The sequence below is a fragment of the Acanthopagrus latus genome, chromosome 11 (assembly GCF_904848185.1).
Source record: "Acanthopagrus latus isolate v.2019 chromosome 11, fAcaLat1.1, whole genome shotgun sequence".
NCBI lineage: Eukaryota > Metazoa > Chordata > Actinopteri > Spariformes > Sparidae > Acanthopagrus > Acanthopagrus latus.
Window position 1 is genome coordinate 30191289 of NC_051049.1, and position 16811 is coordinate 30208099.

The window sequence follows — 16811 nt, forward strand, 5'->3', positions numbered from 1 at the left end:
GCCTACTTCGAAAAGAATGGGAGGTAAAAGATGACGCTCATGCCTGCATTCTTTCAATTAGCATGTGTTGAGTGACCAATAGCACAGCAATGAGATACCTTCATGAAAGTCTTTGCCTGATATTGGCCCAGCTGCAGCTCCAGCAATGAAAATGTAAAGTGAAACTTGAAAATGCAGTGGTCAACAATGCTCTCTGTGACAAACTTGTCTTGTCAGGTGAAAAGGATGTGAATGAAGGTTCTCAGCAGTTACTTGGTGAATTCTCTCATGAATTCACAAGCAAGACAACCCCAAAGAGAAGCACTTGAGTCCACAAAGTCATCAGTGTCTCTATTTGAGGTTACTTCATGTGATACCAATGGTGATACTTTAAAATGCAGTGCTGAGCATAACTACCCCAACTAAAAGCACTTACTGCAACGAAACCAAAGTCAGTGTTTTTTATTAGGGTAATAATAATGACCACATCTAGACCAAGAGGAGATTCACTACACATTATACCAAATGATGTGCACAGCTGGCTGGGTGACTTCTCTCACATGATCTAGAAGAAGAGGTCAACAAAATACCCCAACAAGAAGCACTTACAGCATTCAGACATTCAGGTCAGTGCTCATGTTTGGGTAATCTTGGTGACAAAATATGATGCTGGTTATGAAAGTTGTAGTTTTACTGCTGAATTCACAAGCAAGTCAACCCCAAAGAGAAGCACTTCAGTAAAAAAAAATCAGTAGTGTCTCCATTTGAAGTGGCCTTAGTCTGATTTCAATGCTTTACCTGATGTCCTCATTACGCAGTTGATGATTCTGTCAAATGCAACCGCCCCAACAAGTAGCACTTACTGTATTCAGAGGTCAAGAGTCAATGCTAAAGTTGGGTCAATAACAAAGACGCAGGCTAAATTTCATCAGACTTTCTCTGTATTCCTTTTGTTTCTGGCATCTGCTTCATGTTGTCCCTGTTGCAGTGGAAGTGATGCCTCTCAGAAAGGGTTGCCCATCTTAACTACTCAGCCAAGACATTGTCACCATACTCCACCTACTTCGAAACGAATGGGAGGTAACAGATGACGCTCATGCCTGCATTTTTTCAATTAACATGTGTTGACTGACCAATAGCACAGCAATGAGATACCTTCATGAAAGTCTTTGCCTGATATTGGCCCAGCTGCAGCTCCAGCAATGAAAATGTAAAGTGAAACTTGAAAATGCACTGGTCAACAATTCTCTCTGTGACAAGCGTGGCTTGTCAGGTAAAAAGGATGTAAATCAAGGTTTTCGGCAGTTGCTTGGTGAATTCTCTGATGAATTGACAAGCAAGACAACCCGAAAGACAAGCACTTGTGTCCACAGAAGTCATCAGTGTCTCCATTTGAGGTTATTTTCATGTGATACCAATGGTGATACCTTAAAATGCAGTGCTCAGCATAACTACCCCAACAAAAAGCACTTACTGCAATGAAACCAAAGTCAGTGTTTTTTATTAGGGTAATAATAATGACCACATCTAGACCAAGAGGAGATGAACTACACATTATACCAAATGATGTGGCACAGCTGGCTGGGTGACTTCTCTCACATGATCTAGAAGAAGAGGTCAACAAAAATCCCCAACAAGAAGCACTTACAGCATTCAGACATTCAGGTCAGTGCTCATGTTTGGGTAATCTTGGTGACAAAATATGATGCTGGTTATTGAAAGTTGTAGGTTTCTACTGCTGGTGAATTCACAATCAAGGCAACCCCAAAGAGAAGCACTTAAGTACAAAAAATCAGTAGTGTCTCCATTTGAGATGGCCTTAGTCTGATTTCAGTGCTTTACCTGATGTCCTCATTACGCAGTTGATCATTCTGTTCCGATGAAATGCAAGCGCCCCAACAAGTAGCACTTATTCCTCTTGTTTCTGGCATCTGCTTCATGTTGTCCCTGTTGCAGTGGAAGTGATGCGTCTCAGAAAGGGTTGCCCATCTTAACTACTCAGCCAAGACATTGTCACACCATACTCCGCCTACTTCGAAAAGAATGGGAGGTAAAAGATGACGCTCATGCCTGCATTCTTTCAATTAGCATGTGTTGAGTGACCAATAGGACAGCAATGAGATGCCTTCATGAAAGTCTTTGCCACATATTGGCCCATTTCAGCTCCAGCAATGAAAATGTAAGTGAAACTTGAAAATGCAGCGGACAACAATGCTCTCTGTGACAAACTTGTCTTGTCAGGTGAAAAGGATGTGTATGAAGGTTCTCAGCAGTTGCTTGGTGAATTCTCTGATGAATTCACAAGCAAGACAACCCCAAAAAGAAGCACTTCTGTCCACAGAAGTCATCAGTGTCTTCATTTGAGGTTACCTTCATGTGATACCAATGGTGATACTTTAAACTGCAGTGCTGAGCATAACTACCCCAACAAAAGCACTTACTGCAACGAAACCAAAGTCAGTGTTTTTTATTAGGGTAATAATAATGACCACATCTAGACCAAGAGGAGATGAACTACACATTATACCAAATGATATTGCACAGCTGGCTGGGTGACTTCTCTCACATGATCTAGAAGAACAGGTCAACAAAAATACCCCAAAAAGAAGCACTTAAAGCATTCAGACATTCAGGTCAGTGCTCATGTTTGGTCATCTTGGTGACAAAATATGATGCTGGTTACGTGAAAAGTTGTAGTTTTCTACTGCTGGTGAATTCACAATCAAGGCAACCCCAAAGAGAAGCACTTAAGTACAAAAAATCAGTAGTGTCTCCATTTGAGGTGGCCTTAGTCTGATTTCAGTGCTTTACCTGATGTCCTCATTACGCAGTTGATGATTCTGTTCCGATGAAATGCAAGCGCCCCAACAAGTAGCACTTATTCCTCTTGTTTCTGGCATCTGCTTCATGTTGTTCCTGTTGCAGTGGAAGTGATGCCTCTCAGAAAGGGTTGCCCATCTTAACTACTCAGCCAAGACATTGTCACCATACTCTGCCTACTTCGAAAAGAATGGGAGGTAAACGATGACTCTCATGCCTGCATGCTTTCAATTAGCATGTGTTGAGTGACCAATAGCATACCAATGGCAATGAGATGCCTTCATGAAAGTCTTTGCCACATATTGGCCCAGCTGCAGCTCCAGCAATGAAAATGTAAAGTGAAACTTGAAAATGCACTGGTCAACAATTCTCTCTGTGACAAGCGTGGCTTGTCAGGTAAAAAGGATGTAAATCAAGGTTTTCGGCAGTTGCTTGGTGAATTCTCTGATGAATTGACAAGCAAGACAACCCGAAAGACAAGCACTTGTGTCCACAGAAGTCATCAGTGTCTCCATTTGAGGTTATTTTCATGTGATACCAATGGTGATACCTTGAAATGCAGTGCTCAGCATAACTACCCCAACAAAAAGCACTTACTGCAATGAAACCAAAGTCAGTGTTTTTTATTAAGGTAATAAGAATGACCACATCTAGACCAAGAGGAGATGAACTACACATTATACCAAATGATATTGCACAGCTGGCTGGTGACTTCTCTCACATGATCTAGAAGAACAGGTCAACAAAAATACCCCAAAAAGAAGCACTTAAAGCATTCAGACATTCAGGTCAGTGCTCATGTTTTGGTCATCTTGGTGACAAAATATTATGCTGGTTACGTGAAAAGTTGTAGTTTTCTACTGCTGGTGAATTCACAATCAAGGCAACCCCAAAGAGAAGCACTTAAGTACAAAAAATCAGTAGTGTCTCCATTTGAGGTGGCCTTAGTCTGATTTCAGTGCTTTACCTGATGTCCTCATTACGCAGTTGATGATTCTGTTCCGATGAAATTCAAGCGCCCCAACAAGTAGCACTTATTCCTCTTGTTTCTGGCATCTGCTTCATGTTGTCCCTGTTGCAGTGGAAGTGATGCCTCTCAGAAAGGGTTGCCCATCTTAACTACTCAGCCAAGACATTGTAACCATACTCCGCCTACTTTGAAAAGAATGGGAGGTAAAAGATGACGCTCATGCCTGCATTCTTTCAATTAGCATGTGTTGAGTGACCAATAGGACAGCAATGAGATGCCTTCATGAAAGTCTTTGCCACATATTGGCCCAGCTGCAGCTCCAGCAATGAAAATGTAAAGTGAAACTTGAAAATGCAGTGGTCAACAATGCTCTCTGTGACAAACTTGTCTTGTCAGGTGAAAAGGATGTGTATGAAGGTTCTCAGCAGTTGCTTGGTGAATTCTCTGATGAATTCACAAGCAAGACAACCCCAAAAAGAAGCACTTCTGTCCACAGAAGTCATCAGTGTCTTCATTTGAGGTTATCTTCATGTGATACCAATGGTGATACTTTACCAGGGTAATAATAATGACCACATCTAGACCAAGAGGAGATGAACTACACATTATACCAAATGATGTGGCACAGCTGGCTGGGTGACTTCTCTCACATGATCTAGAAGAAGAGGTCAACAAAAATACCCCAACAAGAAGCACTTACAGCATTCAGACATTCGGGTCAGTGCTCATGTTTGGGTAATCTTGGTGACAAAATATGATGCTGGTTATTGAAAGTTGTAGGTTTTCTACTGCGGGTGAATTCACAATCAAGGCAAGCCCAAAGAGAAGCACTTATGTACATAAAAATCATTAGTGTCTCCATTTGAAGTGGCCTTAGTCTGATTTCAATGCTTTACCTGATGTCCTCATTACGCAGTTGATGATCCTGTCAAATGCAACCGCCCAAGCAACAAGTAGCACTTACTGTATTCAGAGGTCAAGAGTCAATGCTAAAGTTGGGTCAATAACAAAGACGTTCATTTAGCAGGCTAAATTTCATCAGACTTTCTCTGTATTCCTCTTGTTTCTGGCATCTGCTTCATGTTGTCCCTGTTGCAGTGGAAGTGATGCCTCTCAGAAAGGGTTGCCCTTCTTAACTACTCAGCCAAGACATTGTCACCATACTCCGCCTACTTCGAAAAGAATGGGAGGTAAACGGTGACTCTCATGCCTGCATGCTTTCAATTAGCATGTGTTGAGTGACCAATAGCATACCAATGGCAATGAGATGCCTTCATGAAAGTCTTTGCCACATATTGGCCCAGCTGCAGGTCCAGCAATGAAAATGTAAAGTGAAACTTGAAAATGTAGCGGTCAACAATGCTCTCTGTGACAAACTTGTCTTGTCAGGTGAAAAGGATGTGAATGAAGGTTCTCAGCAGTTACTTGGTGAATTCTCTCATGAATTCACAAGCAAGACAACCCCAAAGAGAAGCACTTGTGTCCACAAAAGTCATCAGTGTCTCTATTTGAGGTTATCTTCATGTGATACCAATGGTGATACTTTAAAATGCAGTGCTGAGCATAACTACCCCAACTAAAAGCACTTACTGCAACGAAACCAAAGTCAGTGTTTTTTATTAGGGTAATAATAATGACCACATCTAGACCAAGAGGAGATTAACTACACATTATACCAAATGATATTGCACAGCTGGCTGGGTGACTTCTCTCACATGATCTAGAAGAACAGGTCAACAAAAATACCCCAAAAAGAAGCACTTAAAGCATTCAGACATTCAGGTCAGTGCTCATGTTTTGGTCATCTTGGTGAGAAAATATGATGCTGGTTACGTGAAAAGTTGTAGTTTTCTACTGCTGGTGAATTCACAATCAAGGCAACCCCAAAGAGAAGCAGTTAAGTACAAAAAATCAGTAGTGTCTCCATTTGAGGTGGCCTTAGTCTGATTTCAGTGCTTTACCTGATGTCCTCATTACGCAGTTGATGATTCTTTTCCGATGAAATGCAAGCGCCCCAACAAGTAGCACTTATTCCTCTTGTTTCTGGCATCTGCTTCATGTTGTTCCTGTTGCAGTGGAAGTGATGCCTCTCAGAAAGGGTTGCCCATCTTAACTACTCAGCCAAGACATTGTCACCATACTCTGCCTACTTCGAAAAGAATGGGAGGTAAACGATGACTCTCATGCCTGCATGCTTTCAATTAGCATGTGTTGAGTGACTAATAGCACGGCAATGAGATGCCTTCATGAAAGTCTTTGCCACATATTGGCCCAGCTGCAGCTCCAGCAATGAAAATGTAAAGTGAAACTTGAAAATGCACTGGTCAACAATTCTCTCTGTGACAAGCGTGGCTTGTCAGGTAAAAAGGATGTAAATCAAGGTTTTCAGTTGCTTGGTGAATTCTCTGATGAATTGACAAGCAAGACAACCCGAAAGACAAGCACTTGTGTCCACAGAAGTCATCAGTGTCTCCATTTGAGGTTATTTTCATGTGATACCAATGGTGATACCTTGAAATGCAGTGCTCAGCATAACTACCCCAACAAAAAGCACTTACTGCAATGAAACCAAAGTCAGTGTTTTTTATTAAGGTAATAATAATGACCACATCTAGACCAAGAGGAGATGAACTACACATTATACCAAATGATGTGGCACAGCTGGCTGGGTGACTTCTCTCACATGATCTAGAAGAAGAGGTCAACAAAAATACCCCAACAAGAAGCACTTACAGCATTCAGACATTCAGGTCAGTGCTCATGTTTGGGTAATCTTGGTGACAAAATACGATGCTGGTTATTGAAAGTTGTAGGTTTCTACTGCTGGTGAATTCACAATCAAGGCAACCCCAAAGAGAAGCACTTCAGTAAAAAAAAATCAGTAGTGTCTCCATTTGAAGTGGCCTTAGTCTGATTTCAATGCTTTACCTGATGTCCTCATTACGCAGTTGATGATTCTGTCAAATGCAACCGCCCCAACAAGTAGCACTTATTCCTCTTGTTTCTGGCATCTGCTTCATGTTGTCCCTGTTGCAGTGGAAGTGATGCCTCTCAGAAAGGGTTGCCCATCTTAACTACTCAGCCAAGACATTGTCACCATACTCTGCCTACTTCGAAACGAATGGGAGGTAAACGATGACTCTCATGCCTGCATGCTTTCAATTAGCATGTGTTGAGTGACTAATAGCGCGGCAATGAGATGCCTTCATGAAAGTCTTTGCCACATATTGGCCCAGCTGCAGCTCCAGCAATGAAAATGTAAAGTGAAACTTGAAAATGCACTGGTCAACAATTCTCTCTGTGACAAGCGTGGCTTGTCAAGTAAAAAAGGATGTAAATCAAGGTTTTCGGCAGTTGCTTGGTGAATTCTCTGATGAATTGACAAGCAAGACAACCCGAAAGACAAGCACTTGTGTCCACAGAAGTCATCAGTGTCTCCATTTGAGGTTATTTTCATGTGATACCAATGGTGATACCTTGAAATGCAGTGCTCAGCATAACTACCCCAACAAAAAGCACTTACTGCAATGAAACCAAAGTCAGTGTTTTTTATTAAGGTAATAATAATGACCACATCTAGACCAAGAGGAGATGAACTACACATTATACCAAATGATGTGGCACAGCTGGCTGGGTGACTTCTCTCACATGATCTAGAAGAAGAGGTCAACAAAAATACCCCAACAAGAAGCACTTACAGCATTCAGACATTCAGGTCAGTGCTCATGTTTGGGTAATCTTGGTGACAAAATACGATGCTGGTTATTGAAAGTTGTAGGTTTCTACTGCTGGTGAATTCACAATCAAGGCAACCCCAAAGAGAAGCACTTCAGTAAAAAAAAATCAGTAGTGTCTCCATTTGAAGTGGCCTTAGTCTGATTTCAATGCTTTACCTGATGTCCTCATTACAGTTGATGATTCTGTCAAATGCAACCGCCCCAACAAGTAGCACTTACTGTATTCAGAGGTCAAGAGTCAATGCTAAAGTTGGGTCAATAACAAAGACGCAGGCTAAATTTCATCAGACTTTCTCTGTATTCCTTTTGTTTCTGGCACTGCTTCATGTTGTCCCTGTTGCAGTGGAAGTGATGCCTCTCAGAAAGGGTTGCCCATCTTAACTACTCAGCCAAGACATTGTCACCATACTCCACCTACTTCGAAACGAATGGGAGGTAACAGATGACGCTCATGCCTGCATTCTTTCAATTAACATGTGTTGACTGACCAATAGCACAGCAATGAGATACCTTCATGAAAGTCTTTGCCTGATATTGGCCCAGCTGCAGCTCCAGCAATGAAAATGTAAAGTGAAACTTGAAAATGCAATGGTCAACAATGCTCTCTGTGACAAACTTGTCTTGTCAGGTGAAAAGGATGTGAATGACGGTTCTCAGCAGTTGCTTGGTGAATTACCTGATGAATTCACAAGCAAGACAACCCCAAAGAGAAGCACTTGTGTCCACAAAAGTCATCAGTGTCTCTATTTGAGGTTATCTTTATGTGATACCAATGGTGATACTTTAAGATGCAGTGCTGAGCATAACTACCCCAACAAAAAGCACTTACTGCAACGAAACCAAAGTCAGTGTTTTTTATTAGGGTAATAATAATGACCACATCTAGACCAAGAGGAGATTCACTACACATTATACCAAATGATGTTGCACAGCTGGCTGGGTGACTTCTCTCACATGATCTAGAAGAACAGGTCAACAAAAGTAGCCCAACAAGAAGCACTTAAAGCATTCAGACATTAGGGTCAGTGCTTATGTTTGGGTAATCATGGTCACAAAATATGATGCTGGTTACTTGAAAGTTGTAGTTTTCTACTGCTGGTGAATTCACAATCAAGGCAACCCCAAAGAGAAGCACTTAAGTACAAAAAATCATTAGTGTCTCCATTTGAGATGGCCTTAGTCTGATTTCAGTGCTTTACCTGATGTCCTCATTACGCAGTTGATCATTCTGTTCCGATGAAATGCAAGCGCCCCAACAAGTAGCACTTATTCCTCTTGTTTCTGGCATCTGCTTCATGTTGTCCCTGTTGCAGTGGAAGTGATGCCTCTCAGAAAGGGTTGCCCATCTTAACTACTCAGCCAAGACATTGTCACCATACTCCGCCTACTTCGAAAAGAATGGGAGGTAAAAGATGACGCTCATGCCTGCATTCTTTCAATTAGCATGTGTTGAGTGACCAATAGGACAGCAATGAGATGCCTTCATGAAAGTCTTTGCCACATATTGGCCCAGTTTCAGCTCCAGCAATGAAAATGTAAAGTGAAACTTGAAAATGCAGTGGTCAACAATGCTCTCTGTGACAAACTTGTCTTGTCAGGTGAAAAGGATGTGTATGAAGGTTCTCAGCAGTTGCTTGGTGAATTCTCTGATGAATTCACAAGCAAGACAACCCCAAAAAGAAGCACTTCTGTCCACAGAAGTCATCAGTGTCTTCATTTGATGTTATCTTCATTTGATACCATTGGTGATACTTTACCAGGGTAATAATAATGACCACATCAACCAAGACGAGATGAACTACACATTATACCAAATGATGTGGCACAGCTGGCTGGGTGACTTCTCTCACATGATCTAGAAGAAGAGGTCAACAAAAATACCCCAACAAGAAGCACTTACAGCATTCAGACATTCGGGTCAGTGCTCATGTTTGGGTAATCTTGGTGACAAAATATGATGCTGGTTACGTGAAAAGTTGTAGTTTTCGACTGCGGGTGAATTCACAATCAAGGAAGTCCAAAGAGAAGCACTTATGTACATAAAAATCATTAGTGTCTCCATTTGAAGTGGCCTTAGTCTGATTTCAATGCTTTACCTGATGTCCTCATTACGCAGTTGATGATCCTGTCAAATGCAACCGCCCCAACAAGTAGCACTTACTGTATTCAGAGGTCAAGAGTCAATGCTAAAGTTGGGTCAATAACAAAGACGTTCATTTAGCAGGCTAAATTTCATCAGACTTTCTCTGTATTCCTCTTGTTTCTGGCATCTGCTTCATGTTGTCCCTGTTGCAGTGGAAGTGATGCCTCTCAGAAAGGGTTGCCCTTCTTAACTACTCAGCCAAGACATTGTCACCATACTCCGCCTACTTCGAAAAGAATGGGAGGTAAACGGTGACTCTCATGCCTGCATGCTTTCAATTAGCATGTGTTGAGTGACCAATAGCATACCAATGGCAATGAGATGCCTTCATGAAAGTCTTTGCCACATATTGGCCCAGCTGCAGGTCCAGCAATGAAAATGTAAAGTGAAACTTGAAAATGTAGCGGTCAACAATGCTCTCTGTGACAAACTTGTCTTGTCAGGTGAAAAGGATGTGAATGAAGGTTCTCAGCAGTTACTTGGTGAATTCTCTCATGAATTCACAAGCAAGACAACCCCAAAGAGAAGCACTTGTGTCCACAAAAGTCATCAGTGTCTCTATTTGAGGTTATCTTCATGTGATACCAATGGTGATACTTTAAAATGCAGTGCTGAGCATAACTACCCCAACTAAAAGCACTTACTGCAACGAAACCAAAGTCAGTGTTTTTTATTAGGGTAATAATAATGACCACATCTAGACCAAGAGGAGATTAACTACACATTATACCAAATGATATTGCACAGCTGGCTGGGTGACTTCTCTCACATGATCTAGAAGAACAGGTCAACACAAATACCCCAAAAAGAAGCACTTAAAGCATTCAGACATTCAGGTCAGTGCTCATGTTTGGTCATCTTGGTGAGAAAATATGATGCTGGTTACGTGAAAAGTTGTAGTTTTCTACTGCTGGTGAATTCACAATCAAGGCAACCCCAAAGAGAAGCACTTAAGTACAAAAAATCAGTAGTGTCTCCATTTGAGGTGGCCTTAGTCTGATTTCAGTGCTTTACCTTATGTCCTCATTACGCAGTTGATGATTCTGTTCCGATGAAATGCAAGCGCCCCAACACGTAGCACTTATTCCCCTTGACTCTGGCATCTGCTACATGTTGTTCCAGTTGCAGTGGAAGTGATGCCTCTCAGAAAGGGTTGCCCACCTTCACTACCCCGCCCAGACATTGTCACCATACTCTGCCTACTTCGAAAAGAATGGGAGGTAAACGATGACTCTCATGCCTGCATGCTTTCAATTAGCATGTGTTGAGTGACCAATAGCACGCAATGAGATGCCTTCATGAAAGTCTTTGCCACATATTGGCCCAGCTGCAGCTCCAGCAATGAAAATGTAAAGTGAAACTTGAAAATGCAGTGGTCAACAATGCTCTCTGTGACAAACTTGTCTTGTCAGGTGAAAAGGATGTGAATGACGGTTCTCAGCAGTTGCTTGGTGAATTCCTGATGAATTCACAAGCAAGACAACCCCAAAGAGAAGCACTTGTGTCCACAAAAGTCATCAGTGTCTCTATTTGAGGTTATCTTTATGTGATACCAATGGTGATACTTTAAGATGCAGTGCTGAGCATAACTACCCCAACAAAAAGCACTTACTGCAACGAAACCAAAGTCAGTGTTTTTTATTAGGGTAATAATAATGACCACATCTAGACCAAGAGGAGATTCACTACACATTATACCAAATGATGTTGCACAGCTGGCTGGGTGACTTCTCTCACATGATCTAGAAGAACAGGTCAACAAAAGTACCCAACAAGAAGCACTTACAACATTCAGACATTAGGGTCAGTGCTTATGTTTGGGTAATCATGGTCACAAAATATGATGCTGGTTACTTGAAAGTTGTAGTTTTCTACTGCTGGTGAATTCACAATCAAGGCAACCCCAAAGAGAAGCACTTAAGTACAAAAAATCATTAGTGTCTCCATTTGAGATGGCCTTAGTCTGATTTCAGTGCTTTACCTGATGTCCTCATTACGCAGTTGATCATTCTGTTCCGATGAAATGCAAGCGCCCCAACAAGTAGCACTTATTCCTCTTGTTTCTGGCATCTGCTTCATGTTGTCCCTGTTGCAGTGGAAGTGATGCCTCTCAGAAAGGGTTGCCCATCTTAACTACTCAGCCAAGACATTGTCACCATACTCCGCCTACTTCGAAAGAATGGGAGGTAAAAGATGACGCTCATGCCTGCATTCTTTCAATTAGCATGTGTTGAGTGACCAATAGGACAGCAATGAGATGCCTTCATGAAAGTCTTTGCCACATATTGGCCCAGTTTCAGCTCCAGCAATGAAAATGTAAAGTGAAACTTGAAAATGCAGTGGTCAACAATGCTCTCTGTGACAAACTTGTCTTGTCAGGTGAAAAGGATGTGAATGAAGGTTCTCAGCAGTTGCTTGGTGAATTCTCTGATGAAATTCACAAGCAAGACAACCCCAAAAAGAAGCACTTATGTCCACAGAAGTCATCAGTGTCTTCATTTGAGGTTATCTTCATGTGATACCAATGGTGATACTTTAAAATGCAGTGCTGAGCATAACTACCCCAACAAAAAGTCCTTACTGCAACGAAACCAAAGTCAGTGTTTTTTTAAGGGTAATAATAATGACCACATCTAGACCAAGAGGAGATGAACTACACATTATACCAAATGATGTGCACAGCTGGCTGGGTGACTTCTCTCACATGATCTAGAAGAAGAGGTCAACAAAAATACCCAACAAGAAGCACTTACAGCATTCAGACATTCGGGTCAGTGCTCATGTTTGGGTATCTTGGTGACAAAATATGATGCTGGTTACGTGAAAAGTTGTAGTTTTACTGCGGTGAATTCACAATCAAGGCAACCCCAAAGAGAAGCACTTAAGTACAAAAAATCATTAGTGTCTCCATTTGAAGTGGCCTTAGTCTGATTTCAGTGCTTTACCTGATGTCCTCATTACGCAGTTGATCATTCTGTTCCGATGAAATGCAAGCGCCCCAAAAGTAGCACTTATTCCTCTTGTTTCTGCATCTGCTTCATGTTGTCCCTGTTGCAGTGGAAGTGATGCCTCTCAGAAAGGGTTGCCCATCTTAACTACTCAGCCAAGACATTGTCACCATACTCCGCCTACTTCGAAAAGAATGGGAGGTAAAAGATGACGCTCATGCCTGCATTCTTTCAATTAGCATGTGTTGAGTGACCAATAGCACAGCAATGAGATACCTTCATGAAAGTCTTTGCCTGATATTGGCCCAGCTGCAGCTACAGCAATGAAAATGTAAAGTGAAACTTGAAAATGCAGTGGTCAACAATGCTCTCTTTGACAAACTTGTCTTGTCAGGTGAAAAGGATGTGAATGAAGGTTCTCAGCAGTTACTTGGTGAATTCTCTCATGAATTCACAAGCAAGACAACCCCAAAGAGAAGCACTTGTGTCCACAAAAGTCATCAGTGTCTCTATTTGAGGTTATCTTCATGTGATACCAATGGTGATACTTTAAAATGCAGTGCTGAGCATAACTACCCCAACTAAAAGCACTTACTGCAACGAAACCAAAGTCAGTGTTTTTATTAGGGTAATAATAATGACCACATCTAGACCAAGAGGAGATTCACTACACATTATACCAAATGATGTTGCACAGCTGGCTGGGTGACTTCTCTCACATGATCTAGAAGAAGAGGTCAACTAAAATACCCCAACAAGAAGCACTTACAGCATTCAGACATTCAGGTCAGTGCTCATGTTTGGGTAATCTTGGTGACAAAATATGATGCTGGTTATTGAAAGTTGTAGGTTTCTACTGCTGGTGAATTCACAATCAAGGCAACCCCAAAGAGAAGCACTTCAGTAAAAAAATCAGTAGTGTCTCCATTTGAAGTGGCCTTAGTCTGATTTCAATGCTTTACCTGATGTCCTCATTACGCAGTTGATGATTCTGTCAAATGCAACCGCCCCAACAAGTAGCACTTACTGTATTCAGAGGTCAAGAGTCAATGCTAAAGTTGGGTCAATAACAAAGACGCAGGCTAAATTTCATCAGACTTTCTCTGTATTCCTTTTGTTTCTGGCATCTGCTTCATGTTGTCCCTGTTGCAGTGGAAGTGATGCCTCTCAGAAAGGGTTGCCCATCTTAACTACTCAGCCAAGACATTGTCACCATACTCCACCTACTTCGAAACGAATGGGAGGTAACAGATGACGCTCATGCCTGCATTTTTTCAATTAACATGTGTTGACTGACCAATAGCACAGCAATGAATACCTTCATGAAAGTCTTTGCCTGATATTGGCCCAGCTGCAGCTCCAGCAATGAAAATGTAAAGTGAAACTTGAAAATGCACTTGGTCAAGCAATTCTCTCTGTGACAAGCGTGGCTTGTCAGGTAAAAAGGATGTAAATCAAGGTTTTCCGGCTGAGTTGCTTGGTGAATTCTCTGATGAAGTTTGACCAAGCAAGACAACCCGAAAGACAGCACCTTGTGTCCACAGAAGTCATCAGTGTCTTCCATTTGAGGTTATTTTCATGTGATACCAATGGTGATACCTTAAAATGCAGTGCTCAGCGATAACTACCCCAACAAAAAGCACTTACTGCAATGAAACCAAAGGTCAGTGTTTTTTATTAGGGTAATAATAATGAACCACATCTAGACCAAGAGGAGATGAACTACACCATATATACCAAATGATGTGGCACAGCTGGTCCTGGGTGTACTTCTCTCACATGATCGTAGAAGAAGAGGTCTGACAAAAAATCCCCCAACAAGAAGCACTTACAGCATTCGCAGAACTTCAGGTCAGTGCTCATGTTTGGGTAATCTTGGTGACAAAATATGATGCTGGCTTATTGGAAAGTTGTAGGTTTCTACTGCTGGTGAATTCACAATCAAGGCAACCCCAAAGAGAAGCACTTAAGTACAAAAAATCAGTAGTGTCTCCATTTGAGATGGCCTTAGTCTGATTTCAGTGCTTTACCTGATGTCCTCATTAGCGCAGTTGATCATTCTGTTCCGATGAAAGTGCAAGCGCCCTAACAAGTAGCACTTATTTCCTCTTGTTTCTGGCCATCTGCTTCATGTTGGTCCCTGTTGCAGTGGAAGTGATGCGTCTCAGAAAGGGTCGAACATCTTAACTACTACAGCCCAAGACATTGTCCACCATACTCCCCGCCTACTTCGAAAAGAATGGGAGGTAAAAGATGACCGCTCATGCCTACATTCTTTTCAATTAGCATGTGTTGAGTGACCAATAGGACAGCATATGAGATGCCTTCATGAAAGTCTTTGCCACATATTGGCCCATTTTCAGCTCCAGCAATGAAAATGTGGAAGTGAAAACTTGAAAATGCGAGTGGTCAACAATGCTCCTCTGTTACAAAACTTGTCTTGTCAGGTGAAAAGACATGTGTATGAAGGTTTCTCAGCAGTTGCTTGGTGAATTCTCTGATGAATTCACAAGCAGAGACAACCCCAAAAAGAAGCACGTCTGGTCCACAGAAGTCATCAGTGTCTTCATTTGAGGTTTGACCTTCAGTGGTGATACCAATGGTGATACTTTAAAATGCAGTGCTGAGCATAACTACCCCAACTAAAAAGCACTTACTTGCAACGAAACCAAAGTCAGTGTTTTTATTAGGGTAATAATAATGACCACATCTACGACCAAGAGGAGATGGAAGCTACACAATTATACCAAATTGATATTGCACAGCTGGCTGGGGTGACTTCTCTCACATGATCTAGAAGAACAGGTCCAACAAAAATACCCCAAAAAGAAGCACTAAAGCATTCAGGACATTCAGGTCAGTGCTCATGTTTTGGTTCATCTTGGTGACAAAATATGATGCTGGTTACGTGAAAAGTTGTAGTTTTCTACTGCTGGTGAATTCACAATCAAGGCAACCCCAAAGAGAAGCACCTTAAGTACAAAAATCAGTAGTGTCTCCATTTGAGGTGGCCTTAGTCTGATTTCAGTGCTTTACCTGATGTCCTCATTACGCAGTTGATGATTCTGTTCCGATGAAATGCAAGCGCCCCAACAAGTAGCACTTATTCCTCTTGTTTCTGGCATCTGCTTCATGTTGTTCCTGTTGCAGTGGGAAGTGATGCCTCTCAGAAAGGGTTGCCCATCTTAACTACTCAGCCAAGACATTGTCACCATACTCTGCTCTAACTTCGAAAAGAATGGAGAGGTAAACGATGACTCTCATGCCTGCATGCTTTCAATTAGCATGTGTGAGTGACCAATAGCATACCAATGGCAATGAGATGCCTTCATGAACAGTCTTTGCCACATATTGGCCCCAGCTGCAGCTCCCAGCAATGAAAATGTAAGTGAAACTTGAAAATGCACTGGTCAACAATTCTCTCTGTGACAAAGCGTGGCTGTGTCAGGTAAAAACGGATGTAAATCAAGGTTTTCGGCAGTTGCTTGGTGAATTCTCTGATGAATTGACAAGCAAGACAACCCGAAAGACAAGCACTTGTGTCCACAGAAGTCATCAGTGTCCTCCATTTTGAGGTTATTTTCATGTGATACCAATGGTGATACCTTGAAATGCAGTGCTCAGCATAAACTACCCCAACAAAAAGCACTTACTGCAATGAAACCAAAGTCAGTGTTTTTTATTAAGGTAATAGAATGACCACATCTAGACCAAGAGGAGATGAACTACACATTATACCAAATGATATTGCACAGCTGGCTGGGTGACTTCTCTCACATGATCTAGAAGACAGGTCAACAAAAATAACCCCAAAAAGAAGCACTTAAAGCATTCAGACATTCAGGTCAGTGCTCATGTTTTGGTCATCTTGGTGACAAAATATTATGCTGGTTACGTGAAAAGTTGTAGTTTTCTACTGCTGGTGAATTCACAATCAAGGCAACCCCCAAAGAGAAGCACTTAAGTACAAAAAATCAGTAGTGTCTCCATTTGAGGTGGCCCTTAGGTCTGATTTCAGTGCTTTACCTGATGTCCTCATTACGCAGTTGATGATTCTGTTCCGATGAAATTCAAGCGCCCCCAACAAGTAGCACTTATTCCTCTTGTTTCTGGCATCTGCTTCATGTTGTCCCTGTTGCAGTGGAAGTGATGCCTCTCAGAAAGGGTTGCCCATCTTAACTACTCAGCCAAGACATTGTAACCATACTCCGCCT